This window comes from Salmo trutta, chromosome 31, assembly GCF_901001165.1.
Source record: "Salmo trutta chromosome 31, fSalTru1.1, whole genome shotgun sequence".
NCBI classification, from domain to species: Eukaryota; Metazoa; Chordata; class Actinopteri; order Salmoniformes; family Salmonidae; genus Salmo; species Salmo trutta.
Window position 1 is genome coordinate 41,614,172 of NC_042987.1, and position 13,777 is coordinate 41,627,948.

Below are 13,777 nucleotides of genomic sequence, written 5' to 3' on the forward strand. Positions count from 1 at the left end.
CTTCTTTGGGATTTGGTTGTGCGGATCGCATCCCAACTTTCAGGTGCATACATCGCCACCTACTGTACTGGTGTTTGAGGCCATTCACGTCCTTTCTACATTATATTCTTTTGATACAATAATACAACATTGGGGGGGAGGAAAATTGCCCTGCCAACTATTAGCCCCCTCTAAAAACTCACTACCCATTCCACTATTTAATAACCCTATAAAACCCACCACCCATTCCACTATTTAATAACCCTATAAAACCCCACTACCCATTCCACTATTTAACCCTATAAAACCCACCACCCATTCCACTATTTAACCCTATAAAACCCACCACCCATTCCACTATTTAATAACCCTATAAAACCCACTACCCATTCCACTATTTAATAACCCTATAAAACCCACCACCCATTCCACTATTTAACCCTATAAAACCCACCACCCATTCCACTATTTAACCCTATAAACCCCACTACCCATTCCACTATTTAATAACCCTATAAAACCCACCACCCATTCCACTATTTAACCCTATAAAACCCCACCACCCATTCCACTATTTAACCCTATAAAACCCACCACCCATTCCACTATTTAACCCTATAAACCCCACTACCCATTCCACTATTTAACCCTATAAAACCCACCACCCATTCCACTATTTAACCCTATAAAACCCACCACCCATTCCACTATTTAACCCTATAAAACCCACCACCCATTCCACTATTTAATAACCCTATAAAACCCACCACCCATTCCACTATTTAATAACCCTATAAAACCCACCACCCATTCCACTATTTAACCCTATAAAACCCACCACCCATTCCACTATTTAATAACCCTATAAAACCCACCACCCATTCCACTATTTAATAACCCTATAAAACCCCACCACCCATTCCACTATTTAACCCTATAAACCCCACCACCCATTCCACTATTTAACCCTATAAAACCCACTACCCATTCCACTATTTAATAACCCTATAAAACCCACCACCCATTCCACTATTTAACCCTATAAAACCCCACTACCCATTCCACTATTTAATAACCCTATAAAACCCACCACCCATTCCACTATTTAACCCTATAAAACCCCACCACCCATTCCACTATTTAACCCTATAAACCCCACCACCCATTCCACTATTTAACCCTATAAAACCCACCACCCATTCCACTATTTAACCCTATAAAACCCACCACCCATTCCACTATTTAATAACCCTATAAAACCCACCACCCATTCCACTATTTAATAACCCTATAAAACCCACCACCCATTCCACTATTTAACCCTATAAACCCCACCACCCATTCCACTATTTAACCCTATAAAACCCACCACCCATTCCACTATTTAATAACCCTATAAAACCCACCACCCATTCCACTATTTAATAACCCTATAAAACCCACCACCCATTCCACTATTTAATAACCCTATAAAACCCACTACCCATTCCACTATTTAACCCTATAAAACCCACCACCCATTCCACTATTTAATAACCCTATAAAACCCACCACCCATTCCACTATTTAATAACCCTATAAAACCCACCACCCATTCCACTATTTAACCCTATAAACCCACCACCCATTCCACTATTTAACCCTATAAACCCACCACCCATTCCACTATTTAATAACCCTATAAAACCCCACCACCCATTCCACTATTTAATAACCCTATAAAACCCACCACCCATTCCACTATTTAATAACCCTATAAAACCCACCACCCATTCCACTATTTAACCCTATAAACCCACTACCCATTCCACTATTTAATAACCCTATAAAACCCACCACCCATTCCACTATTTAATAAACCTATAAAACCCACCACCCATTCCACTATTTAACCCTATAAAACCCACTACCCATTCCACTATTTAATAACCCTATAAAACCCACCACCCATTCCACTATTTAACCCTATAAACCCACCACCCATTCCACTATTTAATAACCCTATAAAACCCCACCACCCATTCCACTATTTAATAACCCTATAAAACCCACCACCCATTCCACTATTTAACCCTATAAACCCACCACCCATTCCACTATTTAACCCTATAAACCCACCACCCATTCCACTATTTAACCCTATAAAACCCACCACCCATTCCACTATTTAATAACCCTATAAAACCCACCACCCATTCCACTATTTAACCCTATAAACCCCACCACCCATTCCACTATTTAATAACCCTATAAAACCCACCACCCATTCCACTATTTAACCCTATAAACCCCACCACCCATTCCACTATTTAATAACCCTATAAAACCCACCACCCATTCCACTATTTAACCCTATAAAACCCACCACCCATTCCACTATTTAACCCTATAAACCCACCACCCATTCCACTATTTAATAACCCTATAAAACCCACTACCCATTCCACTATTTAACCCTATAAAACCCACCACCCATTCCACTATTTAATAACCCTATAAAACCCACCACCCATTCCACTATTTAATAACCCTATAAAACCCACTACCCATTCCACTATTTAATAACCCTATAAAACCCACTACCCATTCCACTATTTAACCCTATAAACCCACCACCCATTCCACTATTTAATAACCCTATAAAACCCACCACCCATTCCACTATTTAATAACCCTATAAACCCCACCACCCATTCCACTATTTAATAACCCTATAAAACCCACCACCCATTCCACTATTTAATAACCCTATAAAACCCACCACCCATTCCACTATTTAACCCTATAAACCCCACCACCCATTCCACTATTTAACCCTATAAAACCCACCACCCATTCCACTATTTAATAACCCTATAAACCCCACCACCCATTCCACTATTTAATAACCCTATAAACCCCACCACCCATTCCACTATTTAACCCTATAAAACCCACCACCCATTCCACTATTTAATAACCCTATAAAACCCACCACCCATTCCACTATTTAACCCTATAAAACCCCACCACCCATTCCACTATTTAACCCTATAAAACCCACCACCCATTCCACTATTTAATAACCCTATAAAACCCACTACCCATTCCACTATTTAATAAACCTATAAAACCCACCACCCATTCCACTATTTAACCCTATAAAACCCACCACCCATTCCACTATTTAACCCTATAAAACCCCACCACCCATTCCACTATTTAACCCTATAAAACCCACTACCCATTCCACTATTTAACCCTATAAAACCCACCACCCATTCCACTATTTAACCCTATAAAACCCACCACCCATTCCACTATTTAATAACCCTATAAAACCCACTACCCATTCCACTATTTAACCCTATAAAACCCACCACCCATTCCACTATTTAACCCTATAAAACCCACCACCCATTCCACTATTTAACCCTATAAACCCCACCACCCATTCCACTATTTAACCCTATAAAACCCACCACCCATTCCACTATTTAACCCTATAAACCCCACCACCCATTCCACTATTTAACCCTATAAAACCCACTACCCATTCCACTATTTAACCCTATAAAACCCACCACCCATTCCACTATTTAACCCTATAAACCCCACCACCCATTCCACTATTTAACCCTATAAAACCCACCACCCATTCCACTATTTAATAACCCTATAAAACCCACTACCCATTCCACTATTTAACCCTATAAAACCCACCACCCATTCCACTATTTAATAACCCTATCTAATCTGACTCCAGACCAACGGTTTGAAGATGTATCACTACCCAGCAACGCCCCCTGCAGGGCTGTTCTGCAGTAAATCATCACAATCCCAAGTACTTCTCAGCCGCTGCCACCACAACCTCTATTTTCTGTGACGTTGATTCATTTCTGCAGTATAATTAACAACTATGGCTATAAATGATTAAAAAAATAAAAATAATAATAATTAAAAACACTTTACTGAAGCACTTATTCTTCCCATCACTGTCTCTTGGTCTCTCTGCCTACTCACAGGAATCCTCTCAGGATCCCTCACCCTGTATCCATCTTCCTCTACCATTCTCTTCACTGCTTCCGTCATAGAACACTTTCTGTACTACTGTAACCCTGGCGACCTCAATCTTCCTTCCTCTCACCGGACACCTCCGATCTCCTGCCCTATGATCACCCCCACAACTAACACACACAACTTTCTCCACCGATACCACAAATGCCTTTGTCTCATGCCCTTCTGCACACTTCTCACATCTAGATATTTCCCTCCAACACACTCCTAAAACACTGTCATATTTTCGGGAACATAAAAACTCTCACGGGATAACTAACACTTCCTACCTTGACCTTATCAATCTACATCAAAACTCAGCATGATAGATATTGTTGTAATGGTTGTCGTCTGGAATGGAGGACCAAAACGCAGCAGGAATGTGGATGCTCATCTTGTATTTATTTGAAACCAAGAAAACACCAAAATAACAAGAGAAGAACTCACGAACAACAAAACAGTCTTGTCATGCTCACACACGCAAAACAAGAAACAATCTCCCACAAACACTAAACCAAACACATACCCATATATAGGACTCCCAATCAGAGGCAACGAGAAAACACCTGCCTCCAATTGAAAGTCCAACCCCAATAAACCAGACATAGAAATACAAAAGACCAGAGACCACATAGAAATACAAACATAGAACATTACCCAAAAACCCAGAAATAATAAATCAAACGCCCTACTAAATAAACCACCACCCCGAACCACATAAAACAAATACCCTCTGCCACATCTTGACCAAACTACAATAACAAGTAACCCTTATACTGGTCAGGGCGTGACAATTGTCTTCTCCGTTTCCCCCACCGTATTTACGTATCACCAAACGACAGGTGTCACAGACACCAGGGATCTTCACTTTCAACTGCTCCTCCTCAACACTCAACTCCACCGCCGTTATCATTCCTTTCAACGGCGCCCTGCTCCGGGGAGAAAAGCACCGTAGCAATACTTGATCCGTAGAGCCCTTTCCCTCTGGACGGAGGAAACGCAATAAATCGTCATGTCCACTCCGAGTTACCTTCACCATATCAACAGTCCCCAACCTCTCCTTCACCATATCAACAGTCCCCAACCTCTCCTTCACCAACTCAACAGTCCCCAACCTCTCCTTCACCAACTCAACAGTCCCCAACCTCTCCTTCACCATATCAACAGACCTCAACCTCTCCTTCACCATATCAACAGACCTCAACCTCTCCTTCACCATATCAACAGTCCCCAACCTCTCCTTCACCATATCAACAGTCCCCAACCTCTCCTTCACCAACTCAACAGTCCCCAACCTCTCCTTCACCATATCAACAGTCCTCAACCTCTCCTTCACCAACTCAACAGTCCCCAACCTCTCCTTCACCAACTCAACAGTCCCCAACCTCTCCTTCACCAACTCAACAGTCCCCAACCTCTCCTTCACCAACTCAACAGTCCCCAACCTCTCCTTCACCAACTCAACAGTCCCCAACCTCTCCTTCACCATATCAACAGTCCCCAACCTCTCCTTCACCATATCAACAGTCCTCAACCTCTCCTTCACCAACTCAACAGTCCCCAACCTCTCCTTCACCAACTCAACAGTCCCCAACCTCTCCTTCACCAACTCAACAGTCCCCAATCTCTCCTTCACCATATCAACAGTCCTCAACCTCTCCTTCACCAACTCAACAGTCCCCAACCTCTCCTTCACCATATCAACAGTCCCCAACCTCTCCTTCACCATATCAACAGTCCTCAACCTCTCCTTCACCAACTCAACAGTCCTCAACCTCTCCTTCACCAACTCAACAGTCCCCAACCTTTCCTTCACCAACTCAACAGTCCCCAACCTCTCCTTCACCCAACCTGATACCACGTATGGATCAACCCAACAACAAAAAACAATGGTGTTTTAGAGCTTGATAAATGACATTGCTATGACCCAGTGTAACAAATGATGGCTTCTATTGATTGTGCAGCGTACTCTGGGATTAGCCTTGGATGTAATATAGCTAGACACGTTTGTTTCGTTACTGGTAGCTAGCCATGCTACCTCATGCTAATTGTATTAAACCCAGCTATAGTTTCGTTTCGTTACTGGTAGCTAGCCATGCTACCTCATGCTAATTGTATTAAACCCAGCTATAGTTTTGTTTCGTTACTGGTAGCTAGCCATGCTACCTCATGCTAATTGTATTAAACCCAGCTATAGTTTTGTTTCGTTACTGGTAGCTAGCCATGCTACCTCATGCTAATTGTATTAAACCCAGCTATAGATTTGTTTCGTTACTGGTAGCTAGCCATGCTACCTCATGCTAATTGTATTAAACCCAGCTATAGATTTGTTTCGTTACTGGTAGCTAGCCATGCTGCCTCATGCTAATTGTATTAAACCCAGCTATAGTTTTGTTTCGTTACTGGTAGCTAGCCATGCTACCTCATGCTAATAATATTAAACCAAGCTATAGTTTTGTTCCGTTACTGGTAGCTAGCCATGCTACCTCATGCTAATTGTATTAAACCCAGCTATAGATTTTTTTGTTACTGGTAGCTAGCCATGCTACCTCATGCTAATTGTATTAAACCCAGCTTTAGTTTTGTTTCGTTACTGGTAGCTAGCCATGCTACCTCATGCTAATTGTATTAAACCCAGCTATAGATTTGTTTCGTTACTGGTAGCTAGCCATGCTACCTCATGCTAATTGTATTAAACCCAGCTATAGATTTGTTTCGTTACTGGTAGCTAGCCATGCTGCTTCATGCTAATTGTATTAAACCCAGCTATAGTTTTGTTTCGTTACTGGTAGCTAGCCATGCTACCTCATGCTAATTGTATTAAACCCAGCTATAGTTTTGTTTCGTTACTGGTAGCTTGCATGTTTTATCTATCAGTGATCATTGCTTTGGTGATTTGATTTCGATGGGTAGTCATGGATACAGCACTCTACTGATTACACAGCCAATGATGGTGTGTGCCTTACCATGCAATACTTACTCTAAATTGCATCTTCTCGTGATTTATTACATACATTTTAACGTCTGTTGGAAACCCCCAGAAGTCTACAGGGATAGAGTCCATATACACTACTAACTATAGCAGGACACAATCAGTAAGAATGTTAGAGGAGTAGCAACATGGCTGCTTTCCTTCTGGCTTCTACATTACGCTCCTCTTACACATACAGAGAGAGAGAGAAAAACCAACATGGCTGCTTTCCTTCTGGCTTCTACATTACGCTCCTCTTACACATACAGAGAGAGAGAGAAAAAAACATGGCTGCTTTCCTTCTGGCTTCTACATTACGCTCCTCTTACACATACAGAGAGAGAGAAAAAAACAACATGGCTGCCGTTTAAATGAACCGTAGAGTACTATTAAAAACAAATCACGGTGAATAACAGGGATAGAGGACATAAACTATTATCTACAAACTACAATATACAACCACAGATGTTATAACAACCACTACACTACTAAATGAACTATGAAACAGGAGACCTTAAGTATAGACCAGCATCCAGCAGAAACTAGAGTAGAGGTGAGAAAGACAACAGGGGACCATAAGTATAGACCCAACATCCAGCAAATGATGCCAAAAATGTAGTTCAGATGGTCTGCAGGAGGTTCAGGTGACAGGAGGAGGTGTCCTCAGACTCACAAGCATCTAAAGGACGATTTAAAACTTCAGTGTAGTGTGTAGAGGTATACGAGAACAAGGATCTGAGAACACAACCATCAAATTTAAACGGAGCACTGACCTATATACACACACACACACACACACACAATGGCTTGGAGTCCCAGAGAAGAACGTTAAAACAGATGTTTTAGATTCCCAGAAACTGCTCAGGCCTCTTCTACTCCTGGAAAAGGGTAGAAGCTGCTCTTGTAAGGCTCGAGATAATGGTCAGCCATGGCCTTTTTTTGCCTTTACCTCCCTTATCTCTCCTCATTTGCTCACATTGTATATAGACTTATTTTTCTACTGTATTATTGACTGTATGTTTGTTTTTACTCCATGTGTAACTCTGTGTTGTTGCATGTTGTCGAAACTGCTTTGCTTTATCTTGTCCAGGTCGCAATTGTAAATGAGAACTTGTTCTCAACTTGCCTACCTGGTTAAATAAAGGTGAAATAAATAAATAAATAAATAAGAATATTTGTGAATTCAATAAAATGTGAGATTAAATCTTACACACTTTTTGCCTTATTATTCAGGAGGAAGATATGGCTGAGGAACAGGCGTAGGGACATCAGTCAGAAGAAGTCCTTCAAGGACCTGAAGAAATGGGGGTCATGCTGTGTGAGAGGAACACTATGAATAGTGTTTTTATTCTGATTAAAGATACAGCTACTATCTTTTATCAATAAAAATACATTTCACTCATATGATACTTTTCTGGTCATAATGTCTCTTTCAACAGCGTTCACGGCGTTGTAGAAAAAGAAGTGAAATAAAATATACTTGAACCAATTACAAAGTTATTGTTTTATATCAATACAACAGGTTTAAAGTCTTGAATTGTCTGTTTTTAAAGGAGAGGACAGGGAAGCAGACGTAGGAGCGTAATGTAGAAGCCAGAACAGGGCTCCGGGCAGCCGAGCGGAAATGGAGGAAAACTCGCCTCCCTGCGGACCTGGCATCCTTTCACTCCCTCCTCTCTACATTCTCCTCTTCTGTCTCTGCTGCTAAAGCCACTTTCTACCACTCTAAATTCCAAACATCTGCCTCTAACCCTAGGAAGCTCTTTGCTACCTTCTCCTCCCTCCTGAATCCTCCCCCCGATCCGCCGGTTGACTTCGTCAACCATTTTGAAAAGAAGGTTGACGATATCCGATCCTCGTTTGCTAAGTCAAACGACACCGCTGGTCCTGCTCACACTGCCCTACCCTGTGCTTTGACCTCTTTCTCCCCTCTCTCTCCAGATGAAATCTAGCGTCTTGTAACGGCCGGCCGCCCAACAACCTGCCCACTTGACCCTATCCCCTCCTCTCTTCTCCAGACCATTTCCGGAGACCTTCTCCCCTACCTCACCTTGCTCATCAACTCATCCTTGACCGCTGGCTACGTCCCTTCCGTCTTCAAGAGAGCGAGAGTTGCACCCCTTCTGAAAAAACCTACACTCGATCCCTCCGATGTCAACAACTACAGACCAGTATCCCTTCTTTCTTTTCTCTCCAAAACTCTTGAACGTGCCGTCCTTGGCCAGCTCTCCTGCTATCTCTCTCAGAATGACCTTCTTGATCCTAATCAGTCAGGTTTCAAGACTGGGCATTCAACTGAGACTGCTCTTCTCTGTGTCACGGAGGCTCTCCGCACTGCTAAAGCTAACTCTCTCTCCTCTGCTCTCATCCTTCTAGACCTATCTGCTGCCTTTGATACTGTGAACCATCAGATCCTCCTCTCCACCCTCTCCGAGTTGGGCATCTCCGGCGCGGCACACGCTTGGATTGCGTCCTACCTGACAGGTCACTCCTACCAGGTGGCGTGGCGAGAATCTGTCTCCGCACCACGTGCTCTCACCACTGGTGTCCCCCAGGGCTCTGTTCTAGGCCCTCTCCTATTCTCGCTATACACCAAGTCACTTGGCTCTGTCATATCCTCACATGGTCTCTCCTATCATTGCTATGCAGACGACACACAATTAATCTTCTCCTTTCCCCCTTCTGATAACCAGGTGGCGAATCGCATCTCTGCATGTCTGGCAGACATATCAGTGTGGATGACGGATCACCACCTCAAGCTGAACCTCGGCAAGACGGAGCTGCTCTTCCTCCCGGGGAAGGACTGCCCGTTCCATGATCTCGCCATCACGGTTGACAACTCCCTTGTGTCCTCCTCCCAGAGTGCTAAGAACCTCGGCGTGATCCTGGACAACACCCTGTCGTTCTCCACTAACATCAAGGCGGTGACCCGATCCTGTAGGTTCATGCTCTACAACATTCGCAGAGTACGACCCTGCCTCACACAGGAAGCGGCGCAGGTCCTAATCCAGGCACTTGTCATCTCCCGTCTGGATTACTGCAACTCGCTGTTGGCTGGGCTTCCTGCCTGTGCCATTAAACCCCTACAACTCATCCAGAACGCCGCAGCCCGTCTGGTGTTCAACCTTCCCAAGTTCTCTCACGTCACCCCGCTCCTCCGCTCTCTCCACTGGCTTCCAGTTGAAGCTCGCATCCGCTACAAGACCATGGTGCTTGCCTACGGAGCTGTGAGGGGAACGGCACCTCCGTACCTTCAGGCTCTGATCAGGCCCTACACCCAAACAAGGGCACTGCGTTCATCCACCTCTGGCCTGCTGGCCTCCCTACCTCTGAGGAAGCACGGTTCCCGCTCAGCCCAGTCAAAACTGTTCGCTGCTCTGGCACCCCAATGGTGGAACAAGCTCCCTCACGACGCCAGGACAGCGGAGTCAATCACCACCTTCCGGAGACACCTGAAACCCCACCTCTTTAAGGAATACCTGGGATAGGATAACCCCCCCCCTTAAAAGATTTAGATGCACTATTGTAAAGTGGTTGTTCCACTGGATATCATAAGGTGAATGCACCAATTTGTAAGTCGCTCTGGATAAGAGCGTCTGCTAAATGACTTAAATGTAAATGTAAATGTTTTAGGTGAGAAAGACAGAGAGAACAAGAGAGTGAAGGACAGCGTAGACCCAGCTACCAGCAGAGGAATCAGCAGATGTAGGAGTTTAGTTCAGGTGGTCTGTAGGAGGTGGTCTGTAGGAGGTGGTCTGTAGGAGTTTAGTTCAGGTGGTCTGTAGGAGGTGGTCTGTAGGAGGTGGTCTGTAGGAGTTTAGTTCAGGTGGTCTGTAGGAGGTGGTCTGTAGGAGGTGGTCTGTCAGGTGACAGAGGTGGCAGGAGGCGTCCTCACGAGCATACAGGAAGCTCTGATGACAGAAGGAGGCGTCCTCACGAGCATACAGGAAGCTCTGATGACAGAAGGAGGCGTCCTCACCAGCATACAGGAAGCTCCGGTGACAGAAGGAGGCGTCCTCACCAGCATACAGGAAGCTCCGGTGACAGAAGGAGGCGTCCTCACCAGCATACAGGAAGCTCTAATGACAGAATAAGGCGTCCTCACGAGCATACAGGAAGCTCCGATGACAGAAGGAGGCGTCCTCACGAGCATACAGGAAGCTCCGATGACAGAAGGAGGCGTCCTCACGAGCATACAGGAAGCTCCGATGACAGAAGGAGGCGTCCTCACGAGCACAGGAAGCTCCGGTGACAGAAGGAGGCATCCTCACGAGCATACAGGAAGCTCCGATGACAGAAGGAGGCGTCCTCACGAGCATACAGGAAGCTCTGATGACAGAAGGAGGCGTCCTCACGAGCATACAGGAAGCTCTGATGACAGAAGGAGGCGTCCTCACGAGCATACAGGAAGCTCTGATGACTGAAGGAGGCGTCCTCACGAGCATACAGGAAGCTAGCATACAGGAAGCTCTGAAGAGGATCAGCTGGTGGAGCTGTCATTTGATGTCGGACTGAACATGCGCTTCCCGGAAATGACACTGTCACAGTTCTGGTGCAGCGTAGTGGGAGAGCATCCTGCTCTCTCGCCTGTCATGCAATCAGAATCATGTTACCGTTCAGCACCACCTATCTCTGAAAGGGGCTTCTCTGCTATGGCCGTGCTGAAAACTAAAAGCAGAAACAAACTGGACAGCCAGCATGACCTCCGAGTTGCCCTGTCAAACAAACTTAAATAAACGTATCAAACTCAAGAAACATCCCCAGCTTACTCCACTGATAGGCCACACACACACACACACACACACACACACACACACACACACACACACACACACACACACACACACACACATAATAATTTGGACCACCCTCCAAAATGGCGATGGGGATTCCCCCAAGGGCATAAGGCGAGAGTAAATGGGCGAGGGTGTCTTAACCGCTAATCTTGAATGACGTTTTACATCGTCACATCCGAATGTACCTTAAATGTCCCAAGCGAGGGAGAGTGGTGATTGGACTTAAACTCAGTGTGTAATATCCCTGTAAAAGATGTGATCACATATCTTGGTATTAAAGTTATCAAAGATCAGAAAGAAAGGGCCAACTTAAATTTCTCTCCTATTGTAGAGAAAATTGGAAAGAGATTTATCTCCTGGTTATTAAGAGATCTTTCCTTATCTGGACGTGTACTATTATCAAAATCTGAAGGTCTGTCCAGATTAGTTTATACCTCCCTTGCCTTTGATGTTTCTCTGTCAGTAACTAAAATGGTTGACCCTAAATTATAAACCTCATTATTTAAGAAAAGCGGTACGCAAAGTGCGGGAGGGTTGAATGCTCTTGATTTTTAAACCTCTAATATAATCTTTAAGATTAAATGGATACAAAACTATTTAAGAAATAAGGATTTGCATTTGGAATATAATCCCTCATTTAATATTCCAACAGATTGTTGGTCAAGAATTCTTACTCAAATTCAAATTTGATTTGGGTAAAATCCCTATTAAGCTTGCTCACTTTCATAAACAAGTACTTCTAAATTGGAACCTCATGTACAAACATAATTCCCCCCCACATAGATATACAATCTGGAATAATAAAGACATAAAATCCAAAAACAAGTCTTTGTTTTTCCAGAACTGATTTGACAACATCATTATATGTGTTAAACAATTATTGAATAATGATGGACAATTATATGATTATCCAGAATTTATTAGAACACACAATGTTACATTCACTCCTGAGGAGTATTAAATTGTTGTTAGAGCTGTCCCTAAAGGTGCTATTCTTCTTTAAGGAGAATATAACAAAACTCCAAGTGCAACTGTTGAGGATTTTGTAGCCTCAAAACAGCTAGAAGGAATTGACGTTTTAAACTAAATGTGATAACATATATGTAAGAGAGCTATGTCAAGATGTTACTATTCCCTCTGCTAAAATCTACTGGAATGCCGCCCTAAGATAAGTGAACTGGAACAAAGTCTCGTTGTCTGACAAAATATTGTATATCTAATAAGGTGAAAGATGTATCATACAAACTCATTCATAGAATCTACCCTGTAAAGACCTTTCATTATACACAGATTCAAAATAGCTATTGATAACAAATGTGTATTTTGTGGTTGTGACTCAGAAACTCAACCATTTATTTCGGGACTGTTCTTATGTCAGAAGATGTGAGTGTGTTAGAAGATTTTATTTTAAAATAAACGACTAATGTTAATCTGAGAGACTCTGATATTATGTTTATATTGATCCAAATGATATGGACCCTGATTTAACTTTCATTGTTCATTTGTTTATCTTTCATTCAAGATTCTTTATCCATAAAATGAAGTGGGCAGAGAACAAACCCCTCTTCACATTATTTAAGATATCATTTTAATATTATTTTGAAATGATCAGTAAATTTTAAAAACAAAAAAGTAATACGCACCATAAAACTTTTTGACAAATTGAAAATGTATTCAATATGCAATACCCCCTGTCTGTTAAGTTTATGTACTCGTTTGTATATTTCTGTTTTTGTATTTGTTTTGTTCATAATAATAAAACAAATAAAAATAAATAATAAAAATGACATTATAAAAATAAATAAAAACAGCGATGTATTAGACATACAGTGATGATTTCAAATGATTATTAAAAAAACTGCATGGGGGGGCTTTAAATGATCCTAATAAAAAGCACGTGCATTACTATGCCACAGAGACATACATTTTGATGAGTACAGTTTAGTTGAATAACTATTTTGTTGAATGAAAATAGATGTCATGTGAGAGAGGGACT